Source organism: Papio anubis, chromosome 19, assembly GCF_008728515.1.
Source record: "Papio anubis isolate 15944 chromosome 19, Panubis1.0, whole genome shotgun sequence".
Lineage (NCBI taxonomy): Eukaryota > Metazoa > Chordata > Mammalia > Primates > Cercopithecidae > Papio > Papio anubis.
The window spans coordinates 37269302-37284501 of NC_044994.1; the positions used below are offsets into that span (position 1 = coordinate 37269302).

Here is a 15200-nt window from a genome sequence, read left to right on the forward strand (position 1 = left end):
GGGAGACCGAGGCAGGTGGATCACGAGGTCAGGAGATCGAGACCAAACTGGCCAACATGGTGAGACCCCGTCTCCATTAAAAATACAAAAAAAAAAAAAAAATTAGCCGGGCATGGTGGTGGGCACCTGTAGTCCCAGCTACTTGGGAGGCTGAGGCAGGAGAATGGCATGAACACAGGAGGCAGAGCTTGCAGTGAGCCGAGATCACGCCACTGCATTCCAGCCTGGGCAACAGAGCGAGACCCCGTCTCAAAAACAAAAAACAAAACAAAAACTGCGGTCAAAATGTATAGAAATTACAGGTAAAATCAGGTTTTACAAATTTAAAGCAGGATTTATGAGAGACTTTACTATGTAAAATGTACATTTTTCATTTCTGAAAGGATGATGGAGAATGCTGCATTTTCTGAACATTTTAAAGTAATTAGAATCTCCCCGCCCCCCCTCGCTTTTTTTTTCCCAGTAAAGAATCTTTTAGAATTTGTAGAAATGTCTTAAAGATTATTCTTGACTGGGAAATCAGAAACCTAGGTTTCAAGTTAGTTAGAATCTAATGGTGTAACCTTGGACTGCTATGGACCTTGATTTCTTCATTCATCTTGCTAACCTATTTTTCAAGATTAAGAAGATAAAAAGAGACTGCAGGGAAAGAATCAAGCTATTTGATTCAACAGCGAGTATAGCTGATGGACATGTTCTCTTATTGAGGCAATAATTAATTGGTTGCAACTATGCCCAGCGCTCCTGATTCCACTTGCTATAGTCCTCTAATACCTCAGGAAATTATGTACTGGAAACAAGGACAAGCTTTAGAATTTTCCTCTAGTTTTACAACTTTATGCATACCATGTCAGTATAAATGCCCCCAAATGGGATGGGAAAAGAAAGCCCCATAGCATCAGAAGTGTTCCTTCTCACCAACGCATGTCTTACCTCCTCAAATATCCATGCAGACAACCCCTACTGTTGTCTCCAGATCATGGTCGCTTGAGCCCAGGGAAGGATGCTAGGCTTTTATGCCAAGATCTAGGGTCTGCAAAACAGAAACATCCAGGATAGAATGAATATTTCATACCCATAGATTGAGGTTGGTATCACTTTCTGCACCTGATATTCTCCAAAACTGTGTACAGATTGAAATGGAGCTTTACTGAAAGAGATAACACTCCAAGAGCAGTACTACTTTAAATAAAACAAAGGTGGCCTGGCATGTTGACTCATTCCTATAATCCCAGCACTTTGGGAGGACAGCCTGAAGCCAAGGGTTTGAGAGCGGCCTGGACAGTATAGTGAGACCCTGCCTCTATGAATATTTAAAAATTAGATGGGCATGGTGGTGTGCACCTGTAGTTCTAGCTATTCAGTAGGCTGAGGCAGGAGGATTGCTTGAATCCAGGAGTTCGAGGCTGCAGTGAGTGATGATTTCTCCACTGCACTCCAACCTAGGCAACAGAGCGAGATGCTGTTTTGAAAGAAAGTAAAGCTGAGTATTGTCATATGCCTACGGTGTGCCAGGCACTGCCACAGGCATTTTGAATGTCATCTAAGTGCAGTATCATGGACCACAAAATTGGTAGTGGCTTCAGCTTACCCTTGGTCTTGAGTTTTTGCTCTGCCATCTACTAGTGTAACTTTAACCAAACCATTTAAATTTCTCAGCTGTAATATGGTACCAATGTATAGGGTTGTATTGAGCATAATGTGATATAAAATATGGAATGTGGTGCTGTGCATTCTGTAAGTGATTCATTCATGTTAGGCTTTATTAACACTACTACTATTTTTCTCTCAATGTAACTTCAAATATTCTCTAACACAAATGAAAGAAACAAAGACTGGGGCCCAGAACGACAAAAATCTACTTAGGAAATTTGCTAAGTGGAATTTTATTATTAAAGGCAACAGAGAATATTTTCCTATTTCCCCTTTTCCTGAATTGTGGTCTCTCATTTCAGATAATGTACTTTCAGATCTGAAGCACCAGAGAAAATATCTCTATTTTGCTTTGACTTTTCTAGAGGGAGCTATCATGACTTCCATCCAGTTTTGGAGTGCCAGAGTTCACCCTTTATCATGCAGCCAAAAAGTCAATTTCTTAACAGCACAACCAACATATTTCCCAGTGCCCAAAGTACAACTTGATGGAATGCTGTTTGCCTTTCTCCCCCTTTTCAATCCCACAGTCTCAGCCGGGGGCTCAGTTCTTAGCACATTAGTCTTTAGCCTGTAGGAAAACTAACCATTCTTAGACCAAACAGAAAACTGCATGAAGTTTAAGGTGAAAAATAGAATGATCTGCAGTGTGCAAGGCAGATATTTCAAATTCCACACTGTTTGAAATGACTTATTTAACATTTGGGGAGAAGAAAAAAATTGCAAATTAATTCAAATTAATTGTCTTGTTGATCTCTCCACAATTCTACCCTCTTGTCCTCATCTTCTTTCTTCTTACCTTCTCTTTCCTCCTTACTCTCCTTCTCTTCTCTCTGCTCTCTCCCTCCTCTGCATCTTTTTTCTCCTTCCTTATAGCCATCATAATCACTAGTGTTGACTTTTATTCAGCACTTACTCTGTGCCAGACACTGTGCTAAACACTCAATGTACACTACATTCTTTAGTCTGTCTCACAAAAACACAATGTACAGAATAATGCATTTTCTGGACAAAAAGAAAGTTAAAAGGCTGATGCCCAAAGGCTACAAAGTCTCCAGTGACAATAAACCAAAGCCAAGTGGGCAGAGTTAAGATGAGAGCCAACCACCTCAATAGAAAAGGTTTTTCCCACAACACAAATGGAACTTGTATTGTTACCTTAATGCTAATGTATTTTTAGGAAAGTAGTGAATGGCTTCATTTAGGTATACATGTGGATTTGATATATCCACACTTTAAAATTAGTTAATATTCTTTTAAATGACTCCCATTTTAATTGAATCACATATTGGAATTAATACTTATGTATTTTTCTTTGATAGGGGTCTTTAATAATTATCCTGGGGTGAAGAGGGGAAAGTGGAATGCCTTATTTATTCAACTTTTTATGTATATTTGTAGTCCAACATAGATCAAACTTTTGCATTGAAGGTATTTTCATTTTGTATAATGCACATGTGAGTATTATTTGTGCAAACATACCACAAACCATATTCCCTGGAGTTAATTTGCACATTGTAAGAAACTGTAGCGAGTCAATGTGGTATGAAGCATGACTGTATCATGGTTTTGAAGCTTAGGAGAACTGGATTTTAATCTAAGCCCTGTAACTCCTTAGCTATGTGACCTTGGACAAGTTCCTTAACCTATACAAAGTCCATCAAATTTCCTTTGGTGAAAATGGGGCAATAGTAGGCACCTCTTGCAGCTGTTGTGAAGGTTACACGAGAAAGCACATGAAAAGGCCTGGCACACAGTACATGCAACAGAAGCTAATCCCCTTCCTCCAACGTGATCCTTATTTATTGTAATAATGGCCCCCAATCTGTAGCTACACCTATATTGATCCCATATCTACATAATCTAATGTGCATGTGTGTTATATTGTATATGTGTGCACATGTGTAGAGATACAATCACAATCATACTCCAAAGAACACACACATATGCCACCCATGGTGTGCCCTACAATGTAGGGTCAAACCTAAGGAGGTATAAAACACCCACATACACTCACTTTAGTCCGTTGGTACTCCATTAGGACCTGGCCTATACAAAGTTGTGAAAACTGATCCGATCCCTCTGTTCTGCCATGGTAACGGTACCCACGTTTGCCATAGATATGTCCTGGCGCCATCTAGTGGGGGAATCCAACTTTCTGCCCCATAGTGCCTCCTTAGGCTTGCTCCAGCCTTTGCTCCCACTCACCATTTTGTAGGCTGCCTCCATCATCCTAAAAAGCGACGAAGCTGAAAAAACTCCTCTGTATTTCTTTGCAGACACTTTCCAGTTTTCATCCTGGGTGTTTCTGAACAAGATTATATCTCATTGAAATATTTGCACCTCTACCTACAGACAAGGAAAAGGCTTGGAGCACCTCCATTCATTGTGCCAACAGGACCTGAATGACCGTGAGTTGACCTGCATCATTTATAAGTCCATGTCTTCAGGATCTAGAAGGAAAACTCTGTATGCTGTAATAATATGGCTTTCTGAATTCACTAAATTTAGGAATATTTTATATATTTTTTTCAGGAAAAAATATGTTCTTTCTTTCAATGAGAATATTGACCCACAAAAAGATGCCACCAGTCAATTGTTTCAAAGAGATGAGATGGAACTGGTCATCCTTTAGCTATGGAGGAAGCCAAGGTGGTTATAGGAATTGTTACTACTATACCTAGATTAACCCATGGTATTCAATTTTCATTTTTTTAACTAGTAGATTTTATATACCAAAAGCATTAATAATAGTGGAGAAAATGCAGGCCATTATGGCTCTGTCTATACAGCTAATTAGTTTTGTAAGTTCTTCATCCCATTCAAAATGTTAAAAGTGACTCAGCAACATGGAAGAGGATGAGGTGAGGAGTAAATGTACTGATTTAAATCTTATTGATTGGTTAATTAGTCCACATAACTAGTAAATGCTATTAAAAACCAGTCAAATCCTTATCAGTGTTCCAGTGAAGTGACCAGTTAAATGAATAATCCTGTTCAGGCTGCTTAAGTAACAGTAAGGCATACACAATTTGGGGGGAAGTATCAACCCATGATTCTTGCTTTCCCATCATCTGCCCCAGATCTCTGCCAGGGCCCAGGGAAGTTTGGACTGACTGCTTTTATTATTGTTTCACATTCGTCAGACCAATCGTAGTGCTGAAGATGTTACCTATAATACGATCAATAGAAATGGCCGAGCTTTCTGCCTAAGCATCCCTCACCTGCCAGGATGAAAGGAAGGATATAGGTAGGGAAAGGGTATAAGAGTGGCAGAGATAGGTGAGATGAAGTTCATTGCTGGATAGATTTAACCCAAACTTCTGCTGCTACATTACTAAGCCAAACCTTATTGAAGAAGATAGGAATTCAGACAAGAAATAAGTAGATTATTTTACTCTTTGTGTGTACGTAAATGAGAATTGCATAAATTTACTCAACCTGACTCATATCATGAGAACTTAACTCATTTGAAAGGCTTGGGTTCGTTTTGGCAACAGTCGAATGCTCAGGTTTGCCTTCCTGCTCCTTTGTTTAAGGGGCAAGTGACGTGCATTCTGTGTATCTTGAGGGAAATCAGAATCTCAGTCTCTGGGTTGGGGAGATAGGGAGGAAAGGAAAGCCCTGTGCTTTCATTATGCTTGAAGTTACTTATTTGCAAAGAGGTTCTTCATCAGATGAATGTATCTGTTATTCCACAATGGCCTCTCAGTTCTGCTGCCTTTGTTGTAATGTTACATTTTGTATCTAATATTTCTTGCTACTGCTTAGAAATCACTGTGACTACATTGGTCTTTATCGATAATTTTATGTAGTATAATCCATCACCATGTTAGATGTTGGGGCAGGGAAGAGGGTATTACTTTGTCTTTCACTTGGTGCTCAGACAGCTCTCTCACATTGATTTCTTGGCTTGCATGTTTGTTAAATGATGATTTGCACTTTTCCAGTATTGTGTTTATCCAGATTATGTTTCAGATGTGTCTATAACATATCATCATTAACAACAAACACTTATTGAACACTTATGGTCTGTGGATCAGGCTCCAGGCTAGGTACTGGGAATAATAAGAGAAATATAATGTGACCCCTACCCTGGGGGTTTTTATTATCTATTTGACAGTGTCTGATAAAAAAAAAAAAAGAAAAGAAAAGGAAGAAAAGAAAAGGAAAAAAAAGATGCCTAATAGCTTATGTCCAGTGAGTGCTACAGGCAATAAGTACTCTTGGAGTTTAGAGAGGGCAGTGATTGGTGAGGACTGGATGATCAGGGAAGGCTGTAGGAATGAGACGAAATTTGAGAGGCTTCTTAAAAGATGAGAAGACTCTTTTTATGGGATACTGAATATATTGAGTTTCTAAAAACCATCGTGCCAGGGGAAAAAAAAAAGCAATGCCTATATCTTTAAACTAAAATTGCCTTATACATTATTCATGAGTTTAAGACTAAGAATCAATATTCACCTGCTTTCCACAGGGCTTTGTGCTGAGTTCTATTGTTAGTAGCCTTGCACGCCTGTCTTGCACACCAAGGAAAAGTCAGCCCTGTTAAGTTTGTCATTTAGATTTCTGTAGCCTAGTCAACTTTTAAGATTGTCTTTTGCTTTGTCTAAAATTTGCCCTAGTTTTTCCCTTATTGAAAGCCCTAGTCAGAAAAAAAAAAAAAGAAAGAAAGAAATGGATGTTCAATGACTTCTTAAGGTTAAATGAATTTTAAGATAAGAAAATATGAAAGGGAAAAAAAAAAGTGTGACTTCCTTGTGAATGCTGCTTCGTCGCATCATAAGAAGTCAAGTTTGACCCTAGAGAGGATATTAGTCCCCCAAGGGAAATATCCATTTATGAGAAGTTCTAGGGGTTTTCTTCCATAGGGGAGACATGCTCAAACATTTTTGAAGATTGAAAACTTCGCTTATTACTTCTGTGGGACTTCACTGGTCTAGATAGATATTTGCCTCAGCTTATTGACAGAAAGCTTTGCCGGAAGACTGTCTGTGACTATGATTATTCGTATTCTAAGGACTAAGCTCTATGACTTTCCCAATACCAGTTCTTTTTACAGAAGTCTCTCCATGATTTCTATAATGGTATTTTTTTTTTTTTTTGTCTCTCTGTTTTATAATTTATTTTGGCTTTGGTGGAATAAGAGGCAGGGAAGAAACGAAATCCGTATTTTCTTCTTTTTGTTTCTTCATACAGCATATATTTAGGGACACCTATTGAGTACATAACATGAAGCATTCCACAGATCTCCAGGAAACTCTAGCCTGTTTGTTGTGTCAAACATGTAAAAAGGAGTGAACATTCACACACTCTGAGTTAATGGGTCAAAAAATAAAAGAATAAACTTTTTTTTCCCCCATAACCGCTATCCTCACTTCTACCAATAGTAGTGGAGTAGATTTAAGTATTCCAATTAAAGCCATTTCAATCTTTTTTATTTTAAAATAGTTTTTTTTAAGTGTGATTTGGTCTAATTTGGGCAAATATTTAGTGAATTTCAAGTATACATGCTCAAGCAGGGTTATTTTCCCTTTTGCAAGAAGCACCTCTGTGTCCCTTCCCAAGACGTCGATGTGTGCAGGGAAAGCTATGTCTTCCGGGACAAGGGGGTGCCTGTGGGCTGTCCTCACTGCTGGCCACCAGAGTGAGGCTGGTCTGGTCTGATTCCTGAATATTTTGTGTTGGCATCTGCTTGCTGTGGCTAATCTCATTGGTTTTTTGGGGGTGATGTGTTGGTGCTCACAGCTGAAGCCCATAGTCATTGAAATATATTAGTGTCGGAGAGGCCGTGGACTTTTTATTCTTCTCATCTAACCCACTGTTACAGACTCTCAGCACCCCTCTGTCCCCCACCCCACAATATGCGGTATATGGGAACTCACAGTACCCCTGCATGCAATGCACACATCATGTGTACTCAGAGCTCTCTCTGAGACCCACCTATTTGAGACTTCCCTCCATTTTGGACATAGAGGGGCCGAGCAGCAGTCCTGGGTGTTCTGGAAGACCTCATTTTGTCTAGTCCGATGTTTCAATCAACTTACTTCCCACCTTTGGCCAAGGCCCAAGAAGGGTAGGGCCTTTGATTCTCAGAGAAGCAAACTATATTCTTATCCTGGGGACATCCACACAAAATCCTCCTCCTCCTTATCTGGAAAAGAACTCTCCTCTTCCTATCTGGTGAGAACTTCCCTTCTTGTCTATTCTCTACACTCTAAGTTAGGGTAATAGTCTAACATTGAGTTGCCGGGATTGGCTGCTGATCTGGAAAGAGGAGATTTTGGAATTTCAAAAAGCCCTTCTCTCTTGGCCAAGCTTGATTTTCATAACCTTTATGTCTCTATGGATTCAAAACCCAATTTTCCTCCTTTTCCTTGCACTCCTGTTTTAATAATCCTTATCATCCCCAAAGCAATAGATGTTTCTAACCAAATATGGAGAGCACATTAAACTACATAAATATAAATATTTATATATGTTTTTATATATAAGCCAAGTTACATATCTAATATATAATATACATATATTACATATATGTATATTACATGTGTATATAGATCATATATACATATGTATATATAATGTACATACATTACATATTGTATAATATGTTTTATATATATATATGCCAAGTTACAACATCTACCAAAAACCATTGAATAAGAAGAACAAGTCTCCACATAGTTATGAGTGTGATTATAGTAGCCACAGTGGGTTAGAATAATGAGGAATGGCTTCTTTTAGGCAGTGGGTCTTGATCTGGACCTCAAAGAAGGAAGAAATAGCGTAGGTGAGAAGAAGAGGGAAAGAGTTCTCAGACTTCATGTCTTCCTCCCCTACATACCTAGAGCTCTGTATTTATAACTCATGCACATTTAGCACAGTCTTTGTTATCACCAAGTTACTCACAGACATGTTTTCCTGTAAGATTATAAATTACCTGAGGATTGGGATAACAGCATTTTGGATTTTATATTTCTGTCTGTAATATTTTCTAGCTCTGTACTTGTATATGGTTGGTCCTTCTATATATTCAAAAGTTAACATGCTAAAAACTTAGGATGTTAAAATTATTTTTCTCTTAGCTCTCCATTTCAAAGTTGCTGTGTTGTTTTACCTCCTATATCACAGAAGAATATTTTCAAAAAAATATCCAGGGAGAGATTTGCCTTAAATGTTCTTCAAATACCAGTTATTCAGAGTCTCCTTTCTCTTCATCCTTCTGATCTGTGGGATTTCCATAAGGTGATCACCTCCAGTTACTTTTTTTATTGTAGTAAAACATAAATAACATAAAATTTACCATTTTAATGATCTTTAAGTGTACTGTACATGAGCATTAAGTACATTCACATTGTTATACAGCCATTGCCTATCTATGTCCAGAACTTCATCTCCCCCAAGTGAAACTCTTTAATCATTACATTTAATAACTCCTCACCCCTTCCTTAGCCCCTGGCAACCACCATTATTTATGTCTTTATAAATTTCATTCTAAGTACCTTATATAAGTAGAATCATGAAATAGTTGTTCTTTTGGTCTAGCTTATTTGGCTTAGCAAAACATCTTTAAATTTCATCCATGTTGTAGCATATATCAGCATTTACTTCCTTTTCAAGGCTGAATAATATTCTATTGTATGCAGAGGCCACATTTTGTTTCTCTCTCATCTCAAGTTCATGAAGAAGATAAAATGCTTCTTACCATCCAATCGGCATCTATATGCATGCTAGTATTTTTGGTAACTTGATTCCCTTTATATTGTGAAATATATGACTGTTTGACTTAAAAGCTTGAATACAGACCTTCCTAAAAATATATGCCATGTGGTACCAACCAGAAATAGCATTTCCTCTGGGGCAGTAAATAGTAATTCTGAGGTCAAGTCGAGTAATAGCTTGGATTTTTAAAAGAAAAACAAAACTTTTAAAATTTTATGTCTTTAAGCTTTCTTTCTTCTGCAAGTCTTTGAAGTGGCTAGAGACATCAACCACTAACTGGAAGAACACTAGTTCCTCAGACTGCTCATCCTAAAAAGATGCCCTGCACGAAAGCAGTATGGAAGGTCAAATCAATTTGCGAGTGTAGCTTTCAGTAGCATCCCTTGCAGGTCCTCTTGGTCCACATGTACTAAATCTCTGAGAAGTCTTGCTGCTTTTTTTTTTTTTTTTTTTTTTTTAAAAAAAGCTTCATTGATTTTACTCAGTGATTTCCAAACACATCTGAATTCAGAATTAAGTTTTAGTTGTTATTTTGGTAATACTTTGAAATATGCTGGATTAAAACAGGATAAAATCTTTAAGAAGAGAACAAAAGTCAGGGCATCTGAAAAACAAAAATGTATAAGTGAGTCCTCTCAAAGCGCTGACCTGAGTGGATTGTGATCCATAGACAAATTTGCCTCAATTTTCCCATCGTTAGGACAAAGTTACTTAGATTCATAGCCAGATAATTCATATTATTCATTTTAAAATCCTTTAGCTAAACTGAAGAATTTTTCTTGCCTGCATAAAGAACATGGAAAAATCAATGCAGTAAACCCTTTTAATACCCTTGTCTGCATTTTTGTGAAAGACATATAGCAATGGTATTTATATAAATTTGTTTAAATAAAATGCTGTGTAAATAAAATTTTTTCTATAGTCTTTTGCTCTATGGAGAAAGTAGTAAGTGAAGGCAGTTAAGTCCTTTGTTAGAAGCATATTCACAACAAAGGAAACTGATTATTAACCATGGGGTCGGTCCTTATGTGGTAGAATCTAGAGAGTAAGAGGAGGTGAAAGGCAAAGGGTTATCAAAGCCATGGGTGAAATATTCAGTGGGGGCTATATGAGACTCATGGAGAAAGATGCATTTGCCAAATAGCAAAGAGAGCTGAAAGAAAAATAGTTCCTTGTTTTCGTGCCTCTGAAAACCTGAAATACCAGTTACAAAGGACTTTTCACCACTTAGTAAATTTCCTATTGTTTGTTTCTAACCTGCATTTCAAACTTTCCTAAGTAAATATCTTTAGTTTACTTTTAAACAAGCATCAGGGTTATTGAGGGACAGGGAGGCAGGAAAATACATGCGGAAACTATGTTTTAGGAAGGGGAGATTCCCTGCAATAGAATGGGTGAGTGGGCAGTGATAGGAAAAGACTGCAGAGAAGGAAAAACAACCAACAAACAAAATCAAATGTAAATAGACCACGAAGCTATTTAAGGTTGAAGAATTAGTCCACATGGCAGAGGGTTAAGACTTGCACAGGGTTAAGACTTTGAATCTTAGCTCAATGATAGATTTTCTGTCGGAAGTTAAGGTGGCCATGCTACTTTGTTTTCTGACAGCCAGTAGGCTTGCAGTAGCTATCTGGTAAATGAATGAGAGTCTAACCTGGACTTAGATCACATTATTAGATTTTAAAAAATGATCTTGCTCTCTATCAGCTAAAGTCATCCTAATAGAGCTAGGAAGTACCCATTCCTGATAGTAAGCAAGTAGCTGATTTGGAAGTTGGAAAAATGTCCCTGGAAGGAAGTGCCATCCAGTCCTGTTTAAACCAAATCACCTGGTCTTAGCCAAGTGACCACCTTCACTGGGGTTATCTTGCAGGAGAGTCTGTGTGAGGTAAACACCATCTAGAAGGAAACGCCAAGTGGTTTTTGCAATCAGTTATCAGGCCCTTACTATGCACAGACTTAAAGTCAGTTTTGTCATTACTTAGTCCCAGGTTTCTGGATTCTTTTAAGGGGAAAAGGTGTTTAGCAAACAAAAAATTAGGGGCAGCCACTAATTCATCAAACTGAGGCAGGGTTTTGAACTTGCCTGTATTAAGCTTGACCTGTGTCCCTAAATGAGTCTACAGTGAGCCTGTCTATCTTTCTGTTATCACAGGCATTGGACCTTGGGACAGGATAAGAAGCCATTTGGGATATAAGTCACCATTATATTTGCTGAAGGCATTTGACATCCTGCACTCGTGCCCTTTAATTGCGAGACTTAGAGACTGATCGTGAACTAATTTGAACTAAAAAGGGAAGTGTTCGCATATGTATTAATTTGTTAGAGCTGCCATAACGAAGTACCATAGACTAGGGGGCTTAAGCAACAGAAATTTATTTTCTTGTGGTTCTGGAGGCTGAAAGGCCAAAATTAAGATGTTGGCAAAATTGGTTTCCCTCTTTTTGGTTTACAGAGGGCCACCTCCTCACAATGTCTTCACATGGCCTTTTCTCTGTGTATGTACATTCCTGGTGTCTCTTTTCTGTGCCCAGACTTCTTCTGTTAAGGACACCAGTCATACTGGATTAGGGACCATCCTAAGAGTCTCATTTCAATTGAATCACCTCTTTAAGAGCCCTATCTTCAACTACAGTCACATTCTGAGATTTTGGGGGTTCAGGGTTCAGTATATGAATTTGTAAGATGAGGGCACAGTTCAGCCCATAACAGGGTCGTTTGATCAAACCATCTAACTGCCAGGGGTACAGCTGGACCAGGAAAATGAGAAATCATGCATGGTCAAGATTCTCTTCTTCTAAATGTTGTCTTTGCTCTTTCCTTTCAGTCTGCTTCATTGTTCCGGAATAGCTCATGGCTTCTAGCACCTCTGGCCTCATATCCTTATTGCATTATTAAAGATAAAAAGAAGTGCCCTCCTCCCAGTTTGTGTTTGAAAAATCCAGGGGAAAGACTCTGATTGGTCTATCTTGCATCCTGTGGTCTCCTATGGGCCAGTGTGGCATGGGAGTGAGACACTTTTATTGGTCCAGAATCAGCCAGTGCTCACTACCAGATCAGTCACTGCAGCCAGGGAGGCAGAGTGTAATCAAAATAGCAGCCCTCATCTGGAACATATTTCAAGAATGAGTGGGATGGGAGGAGGAGGAGTTCTCCCAGAGAAGCTTACCACCAGAAAAAGTGTGACCCATACAGATACTCAATGTGTCATTTGGGGGTCAAAAACTGTCAGGTCACCAGGAAAGTTTCAATGCAACATGAGAAGTACCCTGAATAGGGATCTCATGTAATCTTCAACAGAAAACATGCAAAGGATTTTACGACAGCACTTGGTGGGAGCCAACAGTGTCTTAGAGTGTGTAGAGGTCAGCAAAGACTTCGCATAGGAAAGGGTCTTCAATCTAGCCCAAGGAGAAGAAAGCTAGCCACATAAAGTAAGGCATGGGGAAGATAGGCAAAGGCTTATGTAGGAGCTTTAGGGGAACTCTAGGAATTTCACAATAGTGGCATGAAATATAAAAGTTGAGGATGGGGAGAGTACACATCCTCAAAATAAGCAAATGTTGGAAGACCCACGGTGGATCAAAAATGAGCATACATTTCTGGCTATTTTCTCAATGAAACAACAAAGGTCAGAAGTCCATTAAGATACAAAAAGAGAAGACAGAGAACATAATTTGGTTTGGTTCTCTCATGGAGTGTAACATTTCCCATAGCTTGAGTACAGAGCTACCAGTCTGGGATTTGACATTAACTGTGACTTTGAGCTAGAAACTTCTTTTCTTTGGTTCTCAGTTTACTTGTTTATTTCAAATAAAATTTGGACTGTATGAATGTTTAGGATCGTGCCAGGTCAATTAGTTGCTACTTATCTTTCTGTCCAAAAATGTATTAGTATGTTGCTTGAATGCTGGTTATCAGCTCCATCTGGCCTCAGTACTGACCTGGTTTTGTGGAATGCAAAAATCTGCATTTGGCATGAGTCCTGTCCATGAAGAACTGCAGACTAATCATTGGGTCTTAAATGTGAACAATGGCATATTAGTGCTAGGTCACCATACTGAGACTGACATGTGAGAAGTACAGACAGTTCTGTTTTAAGGGCTCAGAGGAAGGAGAGGGGCATTTGGAGAACAGTGGTGAGAAAAGCTTGATGAGAAGTGGGATTTCAACTGGGCTTTGAGGACGATTGTGATTAACACAAAGATAAGGAGAGAGGTCATAGAGAATGGGGGTTGGGTAGCAGTGTGAACAAGAAGGCAGAGGTAAGAAAGAGAAAAGCTTATTCAAGGAAGAGGCATTCAGGCCTGCAAAGATCACCAACTGCCCTTCTGATATCACTGCACGCTATCTATTTTAAATATTCCAGGGCATTTTTATTCCTTTGTTTAATACTTCTTATTCACCTGCTTGGATCAACTTCCCTAGAAGTTGGTCCTACTCATATAAAGCAGCCATTTATGGGGCTTGGATAGTGTAAGATGGTCTCTCCCTTTCTCAGTGCCTGCATTCCCCAGTGATACTCAGCTGAGGCCACAGAAAACCCTTTACTTCCCACTCAGTCCTGTGCAGGGCCTCAGCCAGCCCGTCAAGACTAACACTACACGAGGAGGGTGTAAGGACTGCCATCTTGGCCTTCATGCTTATCACCATGGACCATCATGGCCAACAGGACTACATGCTAAGGCGTTATAGTTACTATTTCATTTAATCCTTCCAGCAGCCCTATAAGATGGGGTCTGTATTATCTCAAATGAGGAGAATATTGCTTAGAGAGGTTCAGTGACCCACCCAAGGTCACAAGATGGTAACCAATGGAACTGGGACTTAGGCTCTTGTCTCTGATGGCTGGGAGCTCACAATCACTGCGTGTAAGAGGTCACAATGACGGAAGTTCAGGAAGGGAAACAGCCCACCAAGGGTCATGTATTAAGCACCATGGAGAAAAGGAGAGAAAGACAAAAGAGGATCCTTTGATAGATGCGTGTGTGTGTGTGTCTCTGTGTGTGTGGTCTCCCACCTAGAACACAAGGGAAAAAACATTTCTTTATTACTGGCCTGAATGTCAGAAATAATTAGGGAAAACCAAATACAGTCAGAAATCCTGGTCTCTGCTAATGGATAGTCAAGCAGGAAACTCAATCTCAGGCTCTTCTTTCCAATGGTTAGTTTTCATGGTGTGTGTGTTGGTGGGAGGTACACACACCCCCTCCCCTGGCTAGGCTTCCATGGCCAGTCTCCCCAAGGAGTACTTATGTGGGAGGTAGCACTCTTTCCCACTGACCAATGGGAACACAGATGCCCTCTCCTAGCTCCCTTAAGGACTCTAAGACTCAGCCAGCCCTAAGGTCCATAGGCAGGAGATCAATTGCCTTGGCCAGAGCCCTGAGATGGGGCTTTGGAAGCAGGGAGACCTTCAAGGCTCTAGACTCATCGGAGCTGAAGTTGATCTCTGTGGGGCAACTCCAGGGAAACAGGCCCTTTGTGAAATGCTCCTTTGATGAGAAGCATAATATACATACAAATTGCTATTATGTCAGCTTCTGAGAAGCCACTTCAATCCATTTGGGCACCTTTGATTTTATTCCCCTCCAATTCCTTTCCTTCTTTAAAAAATTTAATAAGAGCATGTTTTCATCTGGCCTCAAGAGAGTAATTTATTTATTCAAAGTAATAATAAAGTTTCAGCATAATCCTTAGTTCCCAAGGGGTAAAGAGACTCTTTGAACAATTTATTTTTCCCATTCTTGAAGTGCAAAGGAGACCAAGAGGCTGCTGTGCGGTGTCCTAGAGCCCACTACCATGGCAACAGCCAAAGCCT

General features: G+C 39.4%; 1 protein-coding gene across 1 annotated transcript in view; it reads left to right on the top strand.

Annotated features, from left to right (window-relative positions):
* The window catches only part of SLC14A2 (solute carrier family 14 member 2), a 481158-nt gene that overhangs the window by 8895 nt on the left and 457063 nt on the right, over positions 1–15200 (top strand). The window contains exon 2 of the mRNA XM_021930092.2: positions 3933–4064. The gene's annotated coding sequence lies outside the window, so the exon portion shown is untranslated. The remainder of the gene's footprint in view (positions 1–3932; positions 4065–15200) is intronic.